Source organism: Zalophus californianus, chromosome 4 (genome assembly GCF_009762305.2).
Source record: "Zalophus californianus isolate mZalCal1 chromosome 4, mZalCal1.pri.v2, whole genome shotgun sequence".
Classification (NCBI taxonomy): domain Eukaryota; kingdom Metazoa; phylum Chordata; class Mammalia; order Carnivora; family Otariidae; genus Zalophus; species Zalophus californianus.
This window is the reverse complement of record NC_045598.1, coordinates 36816689-36831787: the sequence shown is the minus strand read 5'-3', so window position 1 is coordinate 36831787 and position 15099 is coordinate 36816689. Positions and strand designations below refer to the sequence as shown.

Below are 15099 nucleotides of genomic sequence, written 5' to 3'. Positions count from 1 at the left end.
AGCCTGGTGCTTTCAGTCTCACTGCCCTTTGCTTCAGCCCTTTGAAAAGGGCGAGGCTGGAAGTGATGTAGAGGAGACCCAGGATTGGGTTTTCATATGGAGCTGAACCAGCTGGAGACTTTGACGTCCCCTTTCCCAGTTTCTCCCACCTCAGCTCTTCCCTTTCTGTGATCCCAGAGTCACTTGGGTTCTTGACTTTGGGAAACCTGTTACTCTTGTGTTGTAGCAGATTTTGATGGTTAGAGGGCTGGCAAGAGAGCACCTCTTAAACTTAGATTGCATGAAGCTGAACGTTGGCAGAGAGAAGCTCTGTGAACAGGACCTGTTGGATTCCAGCACACGCTTAGGAAGTGTATGTGGTCTCCTATTACGTGGTCTTATAGTAATCTAGTAATTTGGTTCCTTTTGCATCCTTTTCAGGGGTGCCCATGTGATCTTCCTCAGACAATGTTCTCATCATGTTATGTCTCTGCTCAGAAACCTTGGCAGGCTTCCTTGCCTACTATATAGAGTCTGGACTCCTCTGCCGCATAGACAAGTTCCCCCATAATCTGTTCCCAGACATCTCTCCTGCCTTGTTTCCCTTTGTTCTTCCAAACCTGCCCTGTGCCTCAGTCAAAATAAACCAGTTTTTGTTCCTTAAACAATCCCTCCGTGTTCCTTTGCTTGCACTCTCTTCCTGACATTCCCTCTTCCTTCCCATCTTTCAAGGTCAATGTCTCATGTGACCTTCTCAGTGAAGCTTCTCTCATCCCCTTGCTGGATTAGTTGCCCTCCGTCGCATCTTCTGTAGCGGGGGCTGAACTTCGAATATAGCTTTGATGACTGTCTACCTTGGGGTAGGTCAGGTCACCCCATGTGTACTCTGAGTACACTGGCTAAGGGACCATGTCTGTTTCATCCCCCCTCTTCCTGGCACATAGTAGGCCTTTGCAGTGTTTGTGGTTGAATGAGTCATTAACATTTTTTATTTACTCGCTTTGGTCTTTGTTTTTTTTATGAGCTTCCAGTGTAGTTGGGAAGATAGAGAAGCACATAAATAACTGAAATCAGACTGACTATGGTAAGGAATGTAAACAAAGTGGGAGTTTGGGAAAAGGAGAAATCAATCCCAGCATGACCAAAGGGAGTCTAGAAAAGGATTCCTGAAGATGGAAATTTTGCTGGGCTTTGAAGAAGTTCATTCCTATGAGAAGCTGCAGTCTTGAGCAGTAGTCTAGAGGTAGAAAGGAGCAGGTGTGTGTGTGTGTGTGTGTGTGTGTGTGTGTGTGTGTGTGTGTGTGTGTGTGTGTGTGTGTGTAGGAGAGGAAATAAGCTGAAATGGTAGGTTTTGGAAGAAGTTCATTCCTATGAGAAGCTTCAGTCTGAGCAGTGGTGTAGAGGTGGAAAGGAGCAGGTGTGTGTTTGTGTGTATGTGTGTTTGTGTGTGTAGGAGAGGAATGGACTTGGTAAGGAGAGGAAATAAGCTGAAATGGTAGGTTGTGGCCAAAATGTAGAGGGGGGTTGGGAGGAAAACATTAACATTTATTGAGGGTCTGCTCTGCATTGTGGCTTACAGTATGTTAGATTCTTCACACACTATGATTTATTTAATCCTTACTATCCCACAATATGAGGATATTTTTCCCCAATTTAAAGATGAAGAAGCCAGACCTCAGCAAGATTAAAGTGACTTGCCCAAGGTCAGGTAGTGAGTAAGTGGCAGAGCTTGGTCCAAACTTAGGGGTGTTGGATTTCAAAGACCTATGTTCTTTCCATTATGCTGCAAGGCTCCTAATACCATGACTAGGACTCTGTTTACTCTGGCTTCACAATGGAGGCCAGTCTGGAGCAAAGAAGGTCCCAGAAGGAGGACATCAACGAGGAAGCTGTTGGAATAGTCCAGTTCAGGCTTAAACTGTGAACCATCAGCCTAATCGGAAGCTGCCTGGCCCAGGTGTGCTTGATTGGTTTAATGTGTGAGCATTTTTGGCAGCTCCTGTAGCACCATCAACCAAGTGCATAGCCATTTTTTGCTAGTAGAATTTCAGAATCAGTTTACAGAGGCTGCTGGCATCCTTGTGTTTCAGGCATAAGTTCTTTTTTTTTTAAGATTTTTTATTTATTTATTTGAGAGAGAGAATGAGATAGAGAGAGAGCATGAGAGGGGAGAGGGTCAGAGGGAGAAGCAGACTCCCCGCTGAGCAGGGAGCCCGATGCAGGACTCGATCCTGGGACTCCAGGATCATGACCTGAGCCGAAGGCAGTCACTTAACCAACTGAGCTACCCAGGCGCCCTCAGGCGTAAGTTCTAATCGAGATTAGCAGTTCATTACAGAAGGGTCTGGAGAAGGAACTCATTTGGCAGATACCATTCCTTCATTTTCTCACCCTCAAATTCAACAAGAATCTATAATTGAGGAAAGAGGTCCACACTCGGAGTTACTAGGCTGGTTCATTCAAGTCCTGGTTCTGCTCATGATCATCTGTGAGTCCTTGATCTCATTTTCTTTCTCTGTAATATTAGGTCTATGTGGGTTCACTTCTGAGATCTCTTCTCTTGCTAATGTCATGTGTTGCTTTGCTCTTCCTGGCTTGGGGTAGTGTAAGGAAGTGGCCGGGAATATGCACCTTGGATTCTGAGAGATTAGGCTTTAAATTCCAGCCTCTCATCCTTCTTCTGGATTGACAGTAGCTAGGTTATATATAGGTTATATATAGACTCCAGAGTTGGACTGGCTAGGTTTGAGTCCTGGCTCTACCAGTTGCTAGCTGTGTGATTGGGGCAAGTTATTTAACCTTCCTGGGTCTCAGTTTCTTTGTCTGTACGTTGGGGGTACAAATATTACCTACCACATAGCGTTGTTATGAGAATTGTCAAACACTTAGCACAGGGCCCAGCACATAGTAGGTGCTCAATAAAAGTTAGCTTTAATAGTAGTCATATTAACAACTATTATTAGTGTCCCATTAGCTGCTGTTTTTATAGAAGGTATATTTATTTGGGCAGTGTTCCCTACTGTCTTACTCTATTGCTGTCTTCTCTTGCCTTCCATTGCTTTATCAGGAAACTTTGAAATAATACATTGTTGTATCACAGAGCTGCAAAGTGTAACATGGCAGAAAGTGCCTGCAGGAAAAGGGTCAGTTAAGAGTCAGTGGCTCATTAGAAAATCTTACCTGATTTGTGTTTTCACCCACCTCTCTCCACAGTAAACAGGAACAGAGCAGCATACTTAATTCCCTTTTGCACAGCCTTCAACAAAAGTGCTAAGTAAGACCCCTCCAATGCGCTTGCCAAAAAGTACAATAGCGGTATCTCTGGAAAAATGATGCCTAATTTGGTTCTTCTTTCTCTCCAGCTTAAACCCCTTTGACTTTAACTTAAGCCATTTCTTCTCGTTCCATTTTCCGTGAATATGGAAAATTTCCTTCTGATTATAAAGGCAGGATGAGATCAAGATTTTCTCATGAGAACCTTTTGTGTACTTAAAGCCAGAATCGAGTTAGGCCTCCTCTTCTCTTCTCCAGGCTAAGCAGCCTTGGTTTCTTTTACCTCACTCTTAAAACCTATTTTCTGTTGCTTCGATCACATTGGTCATGCTTCTTTTCTTTCTTTTTGGTTTTTCTATTTCTTGGCAGTGACCCAGACTGCTTAGTCTGCTAATAAGAATCCAGCTAAAACAGTTTAAGGGAAGAATAACTTCAGGTGTTTTCATTCATTCATTAACATTTATTGAGTGTTTGCCCCGTGCCAGGCCCTGTGCTAGGTGTAAGGTACCCAGAGAGGAATCAGACATAGTCTTCACCCTGTCCCCAGCTCATAGGCTAAGGGGAGATGTGCAATCACATGTTATAGATGCTGTGATTGGACTATGCACAAGTGTGGAGAGCTGGAAATTGTCGAGGGCAATTAGGTAGAAACAGATCATCCATTCAGCCTGGACTGTAGGTCAGGATTTCTGTAGAGGAATGGTAGGACATAATGCAGGAGGGGTAATCTGGGGCAAGGTTGTGGAGGCCCTGAGTGATAGCAGAGGGGCTTGGTTATTCCAGGGGAGTGAACACCCATTAGAAGTGTTGGAGCAAGGAAGTGACAGGCTTTTTTGGACCAAGGACAGAGATACCACAAGCCTTAGTCTTATCTGCCCTTCACGGATATTTTCATATTATTTGAAAATAATATGATGGATCCCTGGTTTGTATACAGGCTTTTTTGCTCTAAAACTTCTATAGATAAACTAGTTCTTGAACTCTGGAAAAATTTCATTCCATATACAGGCAGGAAGTTCAGAAGAAATGAGAGGAAACTGGGTGCCCAGCCTATATAAGGCCCAGTGACAGGCCCCTGTGTGTAGGTGTGCTCTGGCCACATTCATCCTTTCCCAGCCGTATCCCAGGAAGAGGTCTAGGAAGAAGAGGGCTCCAGTGCTCATTGGGGTATTTAGTAAGCAATGCTGAGAAGATTCAGGCAGTGTGAGAGTCAGAAGTTCTTTCTAAGGAGGAAAAGAGACCCAGAGGAATTTGAAATGGTACCAGAAGGAATCAGGGCCAACCAGGCACTTAGAATCCTGGGTCACGAATCTGAAAACCTCCAAATTCTATCTCTCTGCCTTTGTACTTTGCTGTCAGTTTATTCCTTCTGATGCCCAGTTGTGGTTTATAGAGTGCATTCCAGGGCCACAGCTGATCTGGGGAAGCCATATCTCAAGCTAGAGTCATAATTGCTATTTATTGAGTGCCTACTCTATGTGCCATTGTGCCATGAACTTAGAATACATTAGCTCATTTAATTCTCACAATAACCCTGCAGCATAGGTGTTCTTGCCCCCATTTTATAGATGATGACGGTGAAGCAGAGAAGTTAAGTATTATGTCCAAGACAACCTCATTAGTGGATGGGAAGGCCACAATCTGATTCTAGGCCCTCATGGCTCAAAATCCCATGCACTTTCTACCTCCCCAGCCCTTGAGTAGTTCCAGACAACAGAATAACACAAAATCCATAAATAAATTCTGAAGGTTATTTTTACTACAGGCCTGCTAGAGGTGGAAGTGAACAGAGGTGCGTTCGTGTGTGTATGTTCATGGAGTTGGTGAGGAGGGGAAATAATCTGGGTTGGCCCACAGGCTGTATCTGGCTTATCACCTGTTTTGTATGAACTGCAAGCTAAGAATACTTCTTACATTTCTAAATGGTTGGGGGAAAAATTCAAGAGAAGATTAATATTTGTGATGGGAAAATTATCTAAAATCCAAATTCCAGGGGCGCCTGGGTGGCTCAGTTGGTTAAGCAGCCAAGTCTTCCTTTCAGCTCAGGTCATGATCTCGGGGTCCTGAGATTGAGCCCCTCATTTAGCTGTATGCTCAGCAGGGAGTCTGCTTGAGATCCTCTCCCTCTCCCTCTGCCCCTCCCCCTCTCATGTACTTGCTCTCTTTTCTCTCTCTCTCTCTAATTAATTAAAGGGGCGCCTGGGTGGCTCAGTATGTTAAGCATCCGACTCTTGATTTCAGCTCAGGTCATGATCTCAGTGTTGTGAGATCAAGCCCTGTGATTGCAGTGTGGAGTCTGCTTGTCCCTCTCCCTCTGTTCCTCACCCCACTCGTGCTGTCTCTTTCTGTCCCTAAAGCAAATAAATAAAATCTTTAAAAATAAATAAATAAAATCCATATAGAAACATAGCCACAGTCATTCATTTACATATTGTCTATGGCTGCTTTCACTCTACAAAGGCAAAATTAAGTAGTCACAATAGAGATCAGGCAACATAGAAAGCCTAAAATATTTACTATCAGGCTCTTTGTAGAAAAAAAAAATTTGGCCAACTCCTACTATAGGCAACAAGAAGGAACCTGTGGCAAGACTAAAGGCAAAGAGTTAAAGTTCAAAGGTGTTCAAGGTTGTCCCTGGAAATGTGGCCATAAGGAGAGGGAGTATAACCTGAGCTTCTTTGGGCCCTGGAAATAGTTTCATTGGGCCACAGAGATTTGTTGGCGAATAAAAAGCACGATAGGAAAAATAATTGTGTATGCTAACATTCTCTATTGGACAATAAAGAAATACTTTATGGATGAAGTAATGTAGTCAGATATCTACTAGAGCCCTTTTTGAGCCAGATACTCTGTTAGATACTAGAAATACAAACATGAAAAAGTTCTGTCCCTGCCTTTGAGGAGCTTACAGCCTAGTGGACAAGCCATGTATGTGTGTGAATATCCAGCTCTGTGTATTATCATAGCATGCCGTGGATGTGATGAAATGCTGGGTGAAGAAGAAAAAAGTCAAGGACTGCTGTAATTTGTGGGATCACTTTCAGTAATTCGTGAGGGGCCGTGAAGGATGAATAGGTGTTCTTTTCAAGAAGCAGCATACCAGGCTGAGGGAAAGCCTGACCGTGTAAGCATTTGGAACGACGAGGTTGGAGGAGAAAGAGCCAATGGAAATGATTCAAACGACCTGTGGCTGGGCCCCTGGCAGGGTGATATTATCTTATAGAGAAGAAGGGAAAGGAGGAAGGATGGGGGTTGGGACAAGTCGAGCTTGGGACACATGATTTGAGGTCATGGTGAAACATATCCGGCTTCCAGTTAGAAAATGTTAGCACAAGGGCCCAGAATTCAGATTTTTTTTTCAAGATTTTATTCATTCATTTGAGAGAGAGACAGAAAGAGCACAAGCAGGGGGAGGGGCAGAGGGAGAGGGACAAGCAGATTCCCTCTTAAGCATGGACATGGGGCTCCATCCCAGGACCCTGAGATCATGACCTGACCTGAGCCAAAGTCAGACGCTTAACTGATTGAGCCACCCAAGTGCCCCAGAACTCAGATTTAAACTGTATGTTCAGAGCTTTTCCACTGGGGAAAGGAGAAATAGGTACTCCTTTTGTAGGGAAATTGACAAATCAGCTTTGACATATGATAGCTAGAGTCCAAAGATTGAAAATTACAGTGGACATATAGAAAATGAAGTTATCACATGGAAAACTAGCAATAATTATGCATTGGGCCTAAAACCTTGTTCGTGTTTATACCACCTGCTGTTCTTAGCATCTACTTTATCTTTCTGGCTCTGTTGCCTCCTGCCTGTGAGACCTGGACCTGGCCACTAAGAGATGGAGCCAGAGTTCATTCATTTCTAAAAACATGGATGACAGGGGTGCCTGGGTGGTTCAGTCGGGTAAGCGTCTGCCTTCTGCTCAGGTCATGATCCCAGGGTCCTGGGATTGAGCCCTGCGTCGGGCTCCCTGCTCAGTGGGGAGCCTGTTTCTCCCTCTCCCTCTGCCCCTCCCCCTGCTTATGCACACACTCTCTCTCTCAAATAAATAAAATCTTTATTTTATTTTTTTTTTAAAGATTTTATTTATTTATTTGACAGAGAGAGGCATAGCGAGAGAGGGAACACAAGCAGGGAGAGCCAGAGAGGGAGAAGCAGTCTCTCCGTGGAGCAAGGAGCCAGATATGGGACTCAATCCCAGGACCCTGGGACCATGACCTGAGCTGAAGGCAGATGCTTAATGACTAAGCCACCCAGGTGCCCATAAATAAAATCTTTAAAAAAAATAAAATGAAAATGTCAATGACAGAGAAGTGTCAGCTTTTACCTTCCACAGGACACTCCTCAGTGAACAGAGCTGTCCAGATCTGTCCTCCAGGTCCAAGTCTGGACTCCCACAGTGGAAACAGAATCTGGAAACTTTTACTCAGACCCTCATTAAATCTTCAGATGCTTAGTATCAGCATTTTCAAATGCTCAAATGCCTGATTTTAAAAACAGGAAATCTGCCATGGTCTTGTGTATATCTACTTAGTGGTGTGACACATAGGTTTGGGGGACATGGAGGGTGATCTTTACCTTCACTGGTCATTTTAAAGAAGTCAGATTTTTATATCTTTTCTATTTCTGCTTTTTTTAAGATTTTCATACCAGATGAGGCAACAGCCAGTGGGGAAGTGAAGAATGCCTGCTACCTCCAGAGACTATTGAAACACTTCCTGGAGTTGGAAGACAGCAGCCCTCCGACAGGAGCGTTATCTCATTATTTCATTTCAGTTTACAGAGGATTTACTTCTCAGAAGTTGGGCAAGGTAAGATTGGATGCATATTTTGTTTAACGTTTTAGATTGCTTTGGGTTGAAATTATCTGATACTTCCAGAGGAAAGGGTGGGTGGGAGATTTCGGTATTCAGTAGGCAGCTAGGATTAGCTGGGCTGCCTGGAGTGCCTAAGACAGTTACATAGTAGGGATGAGCATATTTCTACCAGAATACAATGGGAGAGAAGGTCATAAGGAAAACCATGCAGTAAGTAACACATATATATTTACTTGTAATTATAAAAGTAAAACAACTGTGCCATAAATAACAAAATCAAATACAACAGAGGTATGAAAAGTATAATTCTGTACCTACCGAGTTTCGTTCTCCCAAAGTAACCGTTGTTAATAATGGCTTGAGGTGTATCTTTCCAAGGTCTTTTTTTTTTTTAACTTGTCATATTTTTGACATATATGATCCTCTTTTGAAGTGTTCTTGAATGCCTGAGGCTCCATCATGCCTGGCAGGTTAGAAATAATGCCTTAGTTGTAGATTGGGTGAGGATGGTTTGAGTCTGATCTGTGAGCTTTCTTACTCCTTTGCTGCTGTGTGTCACCCTTCTTCATTTGAAGCTTCCCAGTGACACACCGTCTTCCCCTCTCCCCATTCCCAACCAGCTCCCCGTCCTGAATTCTCCCCTTCTTTGATTTTAGTTCATAAACATATGTTGAGGTCCCCCTCTGTGCTTGCTCCCTGCTGGGCAGAGGGGACAGAGAGATAATAGGCCCCGTCCCTGCCTTCAAAGAGGATGGACATCTCTGACTCCTCCACCATCTCCAGTCGCTTGGAAGGACTAGGACCAGTTCTGCCTCTGCAGCTTCATCCCCTCATCTCTTTCTCTTCCTTCCCATCCCTGCCTTAGTTACAGGCCTTCCTTGCCTTCCTCCCAGCCACAGCAGCCTCTCCTTGCTCTCCCAGTCCCCGGCCAGCTGCCTGTTGGTTCTGCACATCACAGCCAGTTTCACAGCCCAGTCCCTCCCCACTGCCTAGAATGGTGGTTCACAAGTGGGCTGTGCAGACCAGGGGGTTCCTTGAAACCTTTTCAGGGTATCTACCAGGTCAGAACTGTTTTTGTAATAGCACTAAGATGGTATTTGTTGCTGCAGAGCAATAGTGGGTAGAACTGCTGGTGCCTCAGCATGAATCAAGGCCACGGCCTGGAACTGTCCTTGCAGTCATTATATTCCTCATTGCTATACTCTCAGTTTGTTTGTTTTTTAAAAAGAAGGTCCTTATGAAGCAGTAAAAATTGCTAATTTTAGTGAATCTCAACCCTTAAGTACACATCTTTTTTATATTCTGTGTGACAAAGTGGAAATGCTCATAAAGCACTTGTGTGCATACCAAGGTACGGTGGTTGTCTCAACAAGAAGCGATTGTGGGATTGTTTGAATTACAAGCTGAACTAGCCACTCTTCATTTTTACTTGAAATAATGACTGAGGCTTGGTGAGGCTGCAGAGCACATAGGGACCAAATGTTGGAGGGCCTTGTGGCCACATTAATAAGGTTGGGTGATCTGACTTCAGCCTGCCTTTTTCAGCTTTTTATACTGTCCTGCTCCCACAAATACAGTCCTTCCCTCTTGCTTGCTCTTTTTAAAGCACATACTTCTTTACCCGCTCTGTCCTTCCTCTGATCATTCCTTCTGCCAGGAGATGTGCTAACAGCTCTGAAGAGTCAGAACAGAGGAAGAAGATGGGCCTGACTCCAGACCTTTTCCCTCTGGAAATCTTGCTATCCTAGCCCTTTATGAGGCCTTTTGTGAATCACCACCCTGCCGGCACCCTTGTGGGCCTCAGACTGCCAACTCTCACTGTAGTTGTGTGAGATACTGCAGTCTGCCTCATTCTGGCCAGCCTACCTACACACAGGACTCTTGGGAAAAACCTGTGAAATAGCCTAGCCCCCTAGAATCACACTCACAGACTGTCCTTTGAGTGAGTTGATTGCACAGGTGGCTCCTTTCATCCATCATGTCTTAAATTTGACTAGCTTCTGTTTGAGTGTACTTTTTCCTTGACCTTGTCCCCTACATAGTAATGATACCATCAGAAATGACACCAACCAACCAATAGGTCAGATAGAAGAAGAATGTAGCCTTGTACCTGATACCAGAACTGCCGTGAAATAATGTGGTTGGACTGGTTTGTAACTCATCCTCCATAATATGCCAAAACACAAAATACAAAGTTATCTCCAAGTAAGACAAAGAAACTTCTGATAAATCAGATTTCAGATTAATATAATAATGGTAATGTGGTGATAATGCCTTTGTATTTGTGTAAGCTAGAGCAGAGCTGCCCAGCCTTCTTGACATCATAGCACACACAGAAAATTATATTCTTCAGCCCAGTGACGGGATCAATATCTCATTCACAGCACATCAGTAGGGAAACTCTGTGCTAAAGCTTCTAAATAAAAGCATTCTTGTTGGTGCCTGGCTAATTCTGACTGGCTACTGCTCCTGCCTTTCAGCATGAATGCCTCAATATAATATTAATAATATTTGATATATGAAATAATATTAAATATTCTACTAGTAATGTAATAGTTAAAAACTTGAATTTTAAGCCAGTCTATCTAGATGTAAATCCTAGCTCTGCCACTAACTAGCTTTGTGACCCTGGGCAAATTAATTACTTAATATCTTTGTACCTCAATTTCTTCATCTGTAAAATGTAAAAATATCTCATAGAGTTGTGAAGATGAAAGAAGTTAGGATATGTAAAATGTGTTTGTAGGGGTGCCTGGATGGCTCAGTCATTAAGTATCTGCCTTTGGCTCAGGTCATGATCCCAGGGTCCTGGGATCGAGCCCTGCATCGGGCTCCCTGCTCAACCAGGAGCCTGCTTCTCCCTCTCCCACTCCCCCTGCTTGCATTCCCTCTCTCGCTGTCTCCTTCTCTGTGTCAAATAAATTTAAAAAAAAACGTGTTTGTAAAATGCTTGGGACATTGTCTGGCATCTGGTGAGCACTGTGTAAGTGTGTGCACTGTGGCTGCTAGTACTGCTCCTTCAGAGAAGTAAGTGTCCATTTTTTGCCATTCTAACTGGTGTAAGGTGGTATCTCAGTGTGGTTTTGATTTGAATTCCCTGGTGGCCAATGATATTGAACATTTTTTCATGTGTCTGTTAACCATTCATATGTCTTCTTTAGAGAAGTGTCTGTTCATGTCTTCTGCCCATTTTTGACTTATTTGTTTCTTTGGTGTTGAGTTTGTTAAGTTTTTTATAGATCTTGGATACCAGCCCTTTATCTGTAGTATCATTTGCAAATATCTTCTCCCATTCCGTGGGTTGCCTCTTTGTTTGTTGACTGTTTCCTTTGCTGTGCAGAAGCTTTTTATCTTGATGAAGTCCCAAAAGTTCATTTTCGCTTTTGTTTCCCTTGTCAAATTGACAAGGCAAGAAACAACAAATGTTGAAGAGGATGTGGAGAAAGGGGAACCCTCTTAAACTGTTGGTGGGAATGCAAGTTGGTACAGCCACTTTGGAAAACAGTATGGAGGTTCCTCAGAAAGTTAATAATAGAGCTACCCTGTGATCCAGCAATTCCACTACTGGGTATTTACCCCAAAGATACAGATGTATTGAAAAGAAGGGCCATATGCACCCCAATGTTCAAAGCAGCAATGTCCGCAATAGCCAAACTGTGCAAAGAGCCAAGATGCCCTTCAACAGACGAATGGATAAAGAAGATGTAGTCCATATACAATGGAATATTACTCAGCCATCCGAAAGGATGAATACCCACCATTTGTATTGACATGGATGGAACTGGAGGGGATTTTGCTAAGTGAAATAAGTCAAGCAGAGAAAGTCAATTATCATATGGTTTCACTTATTTGTGGAACATAAAGAATAGCATGGAGGACATTAGAAGAAGGAAGGGAGAAATGAAGGGGGGGAATCAGAGAGGGAGACGAACCATGAGAGACTATGGACTCCGGGAAACAAACTGAGGGTTTTAGAGGAAGGGGAGTGGGGGGATGGGTTAGCCTGGGGATGGATATTAAGGAGGGCACATAGTGCATGGAGCATTGGATGTTATACGCAAACAATGAATCATGGAACACTATATCAAAAACTAATGATGTACTGTATGGTGACTAACATAATAAAATTTTAAAGAAAAGAAGTAAATATCTGGGCTCTGTCTTCCCAGGCCCCTCCTCATTGCCTCCTCCTCATTGCCTCCTCCTCAGCCTCCCATTTCTCAGTCTTGGCTCTTCCTTAAGAGTGTCTGCCCCCTTCCTTTGATTTCGTCAGGTCTCCATTGTTTGGGGGCCTCCACCAGCTGGCGACTGAGGAGGCGACACAACAGATAATTGTACTCCTTAGCTTGTTCTCACCACTCTTCCTTCTCTGGAAAGCCCTTGTGACTGAGGGAAATAACTCTTACAGGTTGGGAAAAGGAGTGAGCCATAGACTTTGAAAAGAACTCTCGAGCACTCGGGAGAGGAGCATGAAGTACATTTGCTGAGCTGAGTTAGCCAGCAAAGTTGTGTTCTTAGGGGGAAAATGATCATCTTGGGTATCACATGTCAGATGCAGGAGCTGCTCAGTTCTCTGTAGGCTCCATCAAAACATGGAGAACAGATCTGCTGCTTTTGGGGGCAGTGTGGCTCATAAGACTTTTTGGAGAAGTGACAATTCTTTCAGAGGTGGGCCTTGGGGTCACCTGTGGGGAGAGCAGTGGATGAAGGGTTTTTCTGGTTTTTTTTTTTTTTTTTTTGGATGAAGGGTATTTAACGTGTTGGGAATATCTGTTGCTATTGCAGTCCCACTGCAATAGGTGAGACTCCTCGGCCCCTCCTCAATGGCTCTGGGAGTTCTCTCGAATTCACACTGACTGGCCATGCTACCTCTCTTCAGCCTTAGCACACGCTCTTTCTCTGTCCTCCCCAGGCCTCACCCTGGCCAGTTCCCACTCATCCTTCAGATGGCAGCTTAGCTGTCCCTTCCTCTAGTTACTAAACTGAATTTGATGCCTGTCTTCTGCTCCACAGCACCTGATACTTGCCGGTCACAAGGCACTTGTCCTACATCTTGTTTTATAGGTCATTGGATTTAAATTCCTAAGGGCAGAGAGACTGTCTTCTCTTGTATTCTTACTGTCTAGCACTGGACAATCCATAGGTTCCCAGTAAATACAGTATTTGTTGAATGAGTAACTCATCAGTGCTTTCACATCATCTCTTCTTTGACCCTCGCCACAGCCTCGTGGTACAGGCAGCCCAGGCCTCTGACCTCTTTTGGTATATGAAGAAACTGATACTTAGAGAAGCTAAGCAAGTGCCAGAGCGCACACAGTGGTGGGGAGCCAGGATTTAAACTGGTATCTTGCAGGCTCAAATGCTCATTACATCATTTTGTTTTTTTACAAAGTTTTTCCTTTAAAAAAAAATAGCATTTAAAAAAATAAAAATTAAAATAGTGTTTGTTGTTTTCAAGGCACCAATATTCCTGAAATGTTTTTTCCTCACTGATTGTTGGATTTCAGTACAGAGAAATCTAGATATGATTTTAAATACTGTATATTCAGATTCTAAATTCCAGTGTGTGTTGGAGAAAAATTATTGTGTATTTTATTGAAAATAAAACTTGGCTAAAATAATAATAGCATTTAAAAAGTAACACATTTCATTGTATAAAATTTGGAGAATGCTGAAAAATATAAAGCAGAAAATAAAAATTACCCCATCACACGGAGAAAACTATAGATTAGAAATATCCTGGATGCCAAAGGTAGCATTGAGCTTGAATCCCAGTTAAACCACTAACCAGGTGTTTGGTGTTTGGTGTTTGGTAGATTGTTTAACCTCTGAGCCTCAGTTTCCTCACCTGAAATATAATAAAATATTTACCTTGTGGGATTATTGTAAGAATTAGAATTATTGTAATGTATGTAAAATACGTAGCACAGTGCCTGGCGTATATTAGGCACTCTTTCAAGTTGCAATAGTATTAACATTTTTGTGTATTTCTGTCTAGTATGTCTACATACCTGTGCATATTCATAATTTTTAAGATGTATTCATTTATTTTAGGGAGAGCAAGTGAGTAGGGTGGGGAGGGGCAGAGGGAGAGGGAGAAAGAGAATCCTGAGCAAACTCCCCACTGAGCGTGGAACCCAATGCAGGGCTCGGTCTCACGACCCTGAGATCATGACCTGAGCTGAAATCAAGAGTCAGACGCTTAACCGACAGAGACACCCAGGTGCCCCTTAATGTATGTTTCTCCTGCACATTTATATCAGGTATGTCATTGGGTCCTCACAGGGTTGCTGAAAAGGGCAGATATTATTTTAAAACCTGTTCTGTAGATGAGAAGGCTGAGACTCTAAGAGGCAAAGTAACTTGGCATAGCCTTGGTGCTATGTCTGCTAATATCTGAGGCGGGATTTTCACTTTGGTCTCCTGTTGCCAAGCTCATGTCCTTCCCTGTCAACAGTGTGCTTCCTTTCCAGCTCCACCTCTACCAGTACACGGATGGTAGACCACCGAGCCCTGACCAAGGGGAAGGTAAGGGCTAAAGGCAGTAGAAGTACTGGGAGCCTGCACACCAGCTGGAGTCTGTCTGAAAACGTAAAAGAAGTCCTCGTTTCCTCCTCTGAAATCACAAGCACGTTGCTCAATTCTATAGCAGAGACCAGGCTTCTGGCTAGAAAGTCAAGGGCCACAGGGCTTTTTCTTAGGAGGAGTTTGTCAGAGAACTCAGAACAGAATAGCCTCACTCTGCAGTCTGTAGGGCAGGGGTGGACCCACATTTCTTTCGGTGCATGCGCTTTGTTACTTAAAGGGCCTGGGTGACATGCACTGCAACTAACACTAAGTATGTGCAGCATTTTCAGTGCACATTTTCTGAGGGTTGGTATGTATCTGACACTGTGCCATGGCTTATAGGAGATGTAGAGATGAACAGGCAACAGTCCTGGCTTTTAAGAACACTGGGGAGAGAGAGCTCAAGGCCAAATCCCGCCAGTGCTCTAATGGAACTTCTAACAGGGTGTTTAGGAGCAGAGG

General features: G+C 43.5%; 1 protein-coding gene across 8 annotated transcripts in view; it reads left to right on the top strand.

The window, feature by feature from the left end:
• Positions 1-15099, top strand: part of MKNK1 (MAPK interacting serine/threonine kinase 1) — a 53869-nt gene that overhangs the window by 12780 nt on the left and 25990 nt on the right. For 5 of the 8 annotated variants that reach the window (XM_027604334.2, XM_027604343.2, XM_027604308.2 and 2 more), the window contains exons 2-3: positions 7894-8064; positions 14528-14598. The gene's annotated coding sequence lies outside the window, so the exon portion shown is untranslated. The remainder of the gene's footprint in view (positions 1-7893; positions 8065-14527; positions 14599-15099) is intronic. The other 3 variants (XM_027604359.2, XM_027604315.2, XM_027604351.2) reach the window with 2 other exon arrangements.